Here is a 6,555-nt window from a genome sequence, read left to right as displayed (position 1 = left end):
TGATCTTGTATAGATTGATATTTCTCCATATCTAGTGCATTTTATGACAGGTATGGTTCTAATAGGCTACTTTGACAACTGCACTCTGTACACATGGGGAGAACTTTGACCCATGACACAGCCGTCAGGTGGAACGGGACAGCCAATTGAAACATTTCAGCACATGGACATGCCCCCTACCTTATCAATAGACCAGAGCTGTCGGGCCATTTCACATTCTGCTTTTTGTCAGCGTAGGGAGAGGTCTGCTGTGTTCATCAGGGAGAGATTGCCAGTGACACAAATAGCTCTGTTAAGATCCACAAAAAAAAAATCCAGGGCTGGTATTTGGTATAGGTATACTACAGTCTCTTTTCAGTTTAGGGACAGGTATGCTGTGTTCATCAGGGACAGATCGGCTGTAGTCTCTTTTCAGTGTAGGGACAGGTATGCTGTGTTCATCAGGGACAGAGATTGCCAGTGACACAAATCGCTCTGTTAAGGTCCACAAAAGTAATTTTAAGGGCTGCTATTTGGTATAGGTGTCCAGTGCACTATATAGGGGTGTAATCCACGTATAATATACTTTGTAATATAGAAAGCATATTATAGTGGATTTGTATGCACACTGTGCAGCATTGTGAGTGGTGTGTTGAGCGTTGCTGCAGGCAGCAATACTACAAACAGTGACAAAAGCACTTTTAATGTATTATAACTGGTGTGATAGACCAGTGGCCCCCCAATACCACATATTGAAGTGGGGTGTTATTTAACAGTATACTTTTCTAAGAGTATATTGTAGTCCTGCAAAAACTTGGCCTCTTTTGCTGCGTTAACCGTGCTACACACAGTGACAACAGTTACTGGCCAATTATTTGTTGAACTGGGGTGTGATAAAACTGTGGCCCCCCCAATACCACATATTGAAGTGGGGTGTTATCTGAGTATACTTTCATAAGTGTATTTGTGTCCTGCTACAATATTGCCTCTTTTGCTGTGTTAACTCTGATACACATAGTGCCAAACTCCATGGCCAATATTTTGTACAACTGGTGTGATAGATCAGTGGCTCCCCCAATAGCACATATTGAAGTGGGGTGTTATCTGAGTATACTTTCATAACTGTATTTGTGTCCTGCAACAATATTGCCTCTTTTGCTGTGTTAACTCTGATACACATAGTGCCAAACTCCATGGCCAATATTTTGTACAACTGGTGTGATAGATCAGTGGCTCCCCCAATAGCACATATTGAAGTGGGGTGTTATCTAAGTATACTTTCATAACTGTATTTGTGTCCTGCAACAATATTGCCTCTTTTGCTGTGTTAACTCTGATACACACAGTGCCAAGCTCACTGGCCAATTTTTTGAACAACTGGTGTGATAAACCAGTGGCCCCCCAATACCACATATTGAAGTGGGGTGTTATTTACCAGTATACCTTTCTAAGAGTGTGTTTTAGTCCTGCAAAAATTTGGCCTCTTTTGCCGTGTTAACTGTGCTACATACAGTAACAACAGTTACTGGCCAATTATTTGTAGAACTGGTGTGATAAACCTGTGGCCCCCCAATACCAAATATTGAAGCGGGGTGTTATATACCTTTTTCCAGATATACTGCAATTCTCTAGAGACTTTTGTCACAGGGTAATTTAAAAAATGACAGGCAGAGGAAGAGGCAGGCCCTTCCACAGGGGTAGTAGGGGTAGGGTAGGAGCAGTAGGCCGGAGCCAAAGTGTGAAGAAGGTGCATTCGATTACGTCAAAGGACGCGCCAGACCTAGTTGAGTTGCTCACTCAGCCTTCCTCTTCTGCACCCTCCTCATCCTCTCTATCTGCACCCTCTTCACTCTCTGCTGTGTGCACCCCCAAAGACACCACCACCATATACCCTACGCTTGAGTTCATCACAAGACATTTGCGATGCGCAGCCACTCTAGGCATCGGATCAGGAAGAGGAGGTAGCAACAGCCGCCACTCAGCAGTCTGACGACAGTACCCAGATCAGCCCAAGGAGGTTGCTCCCCACTGTTGCTGCCTACTCCGAGATCTCGAATGTTAGTGGTGGGGAAGGTGACGTGGATGATGACGTGTCTACGGACGTCACATGGGTGGCCACAAGAGAGGAAGAGGAGGGGAGTTCAGAGGGAGAGACAGACCAGCAGATAGGGAGGAGAAGCAGGCGGAACTTGCATTGCACAAGAGGTACAAAGCAGACTCCCAGGACGCCGGCGCATGGCTCCTCAGTGTGGGCTTTTTTTAACGTGTCTGTTGCTGACAACAGTGTTGCCATCTGCAGCCTTTGCAGTCAACGCATTAGTCGTGGTAAGCCCAACACTCACCTAAGGACGGCCGCCTTAAGAAGGCACCTGAACTCCCATCACCGAGCCCAGTGGGAGCAATACCGTCAGAACCCACAAAGCCACACTCCAGGCTCTTACCATCCAGCCTCTTCTCCTTCTCCTCTCTCCTCACAATTGTCCTCCACTCCACCTTCCATGATGCCATCGTCACGTTGTTCTGGAAAAAGGCAGGCTTCTGTGGCCCAAATGTTGGAGCGGAAAAAAATGATGACGCCGGATAACCCTCTTGCCCAAAGTTTGACTGCTGGCTTGTCGGAACTGATAGCCCGCCAACTACTGCCATTTCAACTGGTGGACTCTGAGGCCTTTCGTAAATTTGTGGCCATGGAAACACCACAATGGAAGGTCCTAGGCAGGAAATATTTCTCGCAGAAGGGCATTCCAGAGCTGTATGGCCATGCTAAGCGGCAAGTGAATATATCTCTGGCACACAGTGTTGGTGCCAAGATATATCTGACCACAGACACATGGTCTAGCAAATACGGGCAGGGAAGGTATATCACTTTTACTGCCCACTCGGTGAACCTTCTGACGGTCGTCAAGCATGTAACCCGTGGCACCCGTGTAGGTTTTGTTGTACCGCCACAGATTGCATGCAGGCCTACCTCTTCTTCTCCTCCTTCTCCTCCATCCTCCCTCTCCTCCTTTTCCGCTGCTACCGTCTCTTCCGCTGCACCGCCAAAGATCCCCAGAACCTATTCCACATGCCAGGTGAGACTTTGTCATGCTGTGCTGCGTCTGTTGTGCTTGGAAGCCAAGAGCCACACTGGTCCTGCAGCTTTGCATTCACAGGCAGATCAGTGACTGACACCACTCAACTTGACAGTTGGTAAAGTGGTGTGAGACAACGGTGACAATCTGCCGAGCGCGCTGAAACAGGGCAAAATAACACACGTGCCATGTATGGCACACGTCCTGAACTTGGTCGTGCAGCGATTCGTTGCCAAATACCCTGGGATCCAGGACGTCTTGCGGCAGGCCAGGAAAATCTCGGGCCATTTCAGAAGATCTTACACAGCCATGGCTCGCCTTGCTGACATTCAGCGGCGACACAACCTGCCCGTCAGGCGTCTTATTTTAGACTGCCCGACGCGATGGAACTCTACGTTGCATATGCTTGATAGGCTGCTCGAGCAGAAACGTGCAGTTCACGAGTACCTGCACGACCTCTGCGGCAGGACAGGTTCTGGGGAGCTTGGGTTTTTTTCACGTCGCCAGTGGCTGCTTATGCGGGACGCATGCAGACTTCTGCGGCCATTCGATGAGATCACCAAACTGGTCAGTCACGGCCAGGGCGCCATCAGTGACATCGTACCTTACGCCTTCTTTCTGGAGCATGCATTGCGTCGTGTCATTGATCAAGACGTCGAGGAGCAGGAGCAGGAAGATGAGGAAGTCGCAATGTTGGATGAATTCCCAGTGGGTGCTACTCCATCTGAAACAAGTCAACAACAGGAGTCTGAAGAGGAGTCAGAGGAGGATGGTGCCGGGGCGGATGAGGAGGAGCAAGAAGAGCATGCTTTAAACCTTTCTGGGATCCCTGGTGTTATCCGTGGATGGGGGAGGAGAACGAGGACGACATTTTTCGGGATGATGAGCTGGTGCCAGGCCACTACACCGCTTCCAGTTTAGTGCGAATGGGGGCCTTCATGCTCCAGTGTTTTAAGGGGGACCCCCGTATAAAAAGCATGAAGGGCAAGGACCAGTACTGGGTAGCAACGTACCCCCGGTACAAACAAAAAAATGGCGGAAATGTTACCAGCATCATCACAGAGGGCGGTCAGAATGCAGCACTTCCAGGCCTTGCTGCGAGAAATGCTGCATTCTGCTTTTTTGTGCGCTGGCAGAGGAATTTCCAGTCACAGAGAGACAGTTGCGGGTAGCAATCCAACAGCGCCTGCAAGAAGAGGGAGGTTTAAAGATGTCTTGGTCACTTCAGATATGAGATCTTTCTTTCAGCCGAATCATCGACAGCTGTACTCCGGATCCAGCATCAGGGAATGCCTAGACCGACAGATGTCCGACTACATCGGGTTAACGGCCGATGTGGACGCTCTGAGGAGTGATGAACCCCTGGACTACTGGGTGGGCAGGCTTGACCTCTGGCCAGAGCTTGCACAATTTGCAATGGAACTGTTGGCTTGCCCCCTGTCCAGTGTCCTGTCCGAAAGGACGTTCAGCGCAGCAGGGGGAATCGTGACCGATAAGCGCAGTCACCTAGCTCATGACAATGACTACCTCACATTTAGAAAAATGAATGAGGCATGGACCTCTGAGGAATTCAACACATGTGACCAGTAGACCACGTTTCATTGAAATTCCTCATGACAGGCCACAAATATCGGCCAGACCGCCATCCACCCACAACAATTCCTGGCACTTCTCTTCACTAAATATAGCGGCATAAAAGGCATTTCATGTCCATTGAATGCCTAATTTTTGGGGCCTTTCATGGCCGACAATTATTTTTTCTGTCAATGCCTAATGAACCTTCAGCCACAGAATATTACGTTCTTAGCTTTCAGGTAAACCCATGTGGGCTAATTTTTGGGGCCTTTTTTGGCCGACACTTATTTATTCTGTGAATGCCTAATGTTCTTTCAGCCCCAGAATACTACGTTCTTAGCTGTCAGGTAAACCCATGTGGGCTAAATTTTGGGGCCAATACTGGCCGACACTTCTGTATCCTGTGAATGCCTAATGTACCTTTAGCCACAGAATACTACATTCTTTGCTGTCAGGTAAACCCATGTGGGCTAATTTTTGGGGCCTATACTGGCCGACACTTACTTATGTATCCTGTGAATTAAGTGGATTGAGTGTTACGCTGCCACGTTTGGGCGCAGTAAAGATAAAAAGTGCCACATCCCAATGAATATGAGGGAAATTGAAGAGCAAAAAGAATTTGGACTTTATAGGCACTGATACGTAAAAAATATATAATTTTATTGATCAATGATTAAAAATCAGAACAGAAAAGAGGAAGATGGGAAGAAAAAACATTTATAATGGAGGCACATTATCTCAATAGACATATATAAAATAATCACACATATAGTACATAATAGAACTGCATATTAATTTTTGAAAAGCAATAGCGAGATGGTACATCACATCTAGTAGGCCTCAAAGACGATCGCAAAGGGATAGTTCAATCGTTCCTGCGTTCCACCTGTGCAAAAGTTGATAGGTAGACGTTGCATGTAGCCAGATTGCCCTACACGTTTCGCTTACATAGCAAGCTTCCTCTGGAAGCTACTGGTACATATGTGTCTGGTTAGAAACCAAGTAGTGATGGAAATCAATGTAAGTAAGATTAACCTGAAAGGGGATAGCAAATAACGAGGGGGTCTTCTCTTTCTGGAGTGTGCTGCCGGGAAACGCCCAAATTGGTCAGAAGTAGATAATTATATCGTCAGGAGAACAGCCAAGTGTCTCCATGTAGCCAGAATTGTAGTACCAATCAAGGATGCGACAATATGGAGGTTCGAAGGGCCTGAAGGTCCATCAATAAAGAGCATTTGTAGTAAGATAAGTACCCATATAGTATTGTAGCAGGGATAGATGATAGGGAAGAAATCACTCCGACAAGAGAAGGTGAACCCCCCGGATGGGGAATGCCTGCTACAATACTATATGGGTACTCAATGGGGCCCGCCGCGAACTTGTGGTTCGCGGACATTTGAGAAAGTTTGCGGCTGACGTTCCCGGTCAATATTCATCCATCACTACTCCTGGTCACTGCACTTTTTACACTGGGCTATATATGACATAATCCTGACCACTGCATGTTGTACATGAGGCTGTATATAACATACTCTGTATCCAATGCACTCTGTTCACTGGGCTGTATATGAAATTCTCCTGACCTCTACACCCTGTATGCTGGGCTGTATATGACATACTCCTGACCACTGTAATCTGTACACTGGGCTGTATATGAAATACTCCCGACCACTGCCTCTGTATGCTGGGCTGTATATGACATTCTCCTGTCCACTGCACTTTGTACACTGGGCTATATATGACATAATCCTGACCACTGCATGCTGTACATGAGGCTGTATATAACATACGCTGAACTAATGCACTCTGTTCACTGGGCTGTATATGAAATACTCCTGACCACAACGCCCTGTATGCTGGGCTGTATATGACATACTCCTGACCAATGCACTCTGTTCACTGAGCTGTATATGAAATATTTCTGACC

This window comes from Pelophylax lessonae (assembly GCF_965119305.1).
Source record: "Pelophylax lessonae genome assembly, chromosome: 3".
NCBI lineage: Eukaryota > Metazoa > Chordata > Amphibia > Anura > Ranidae > Pelophylax > Pelophylax lessonae.
Note: the sequence above shows the minus strand (reverse complement) of the source record.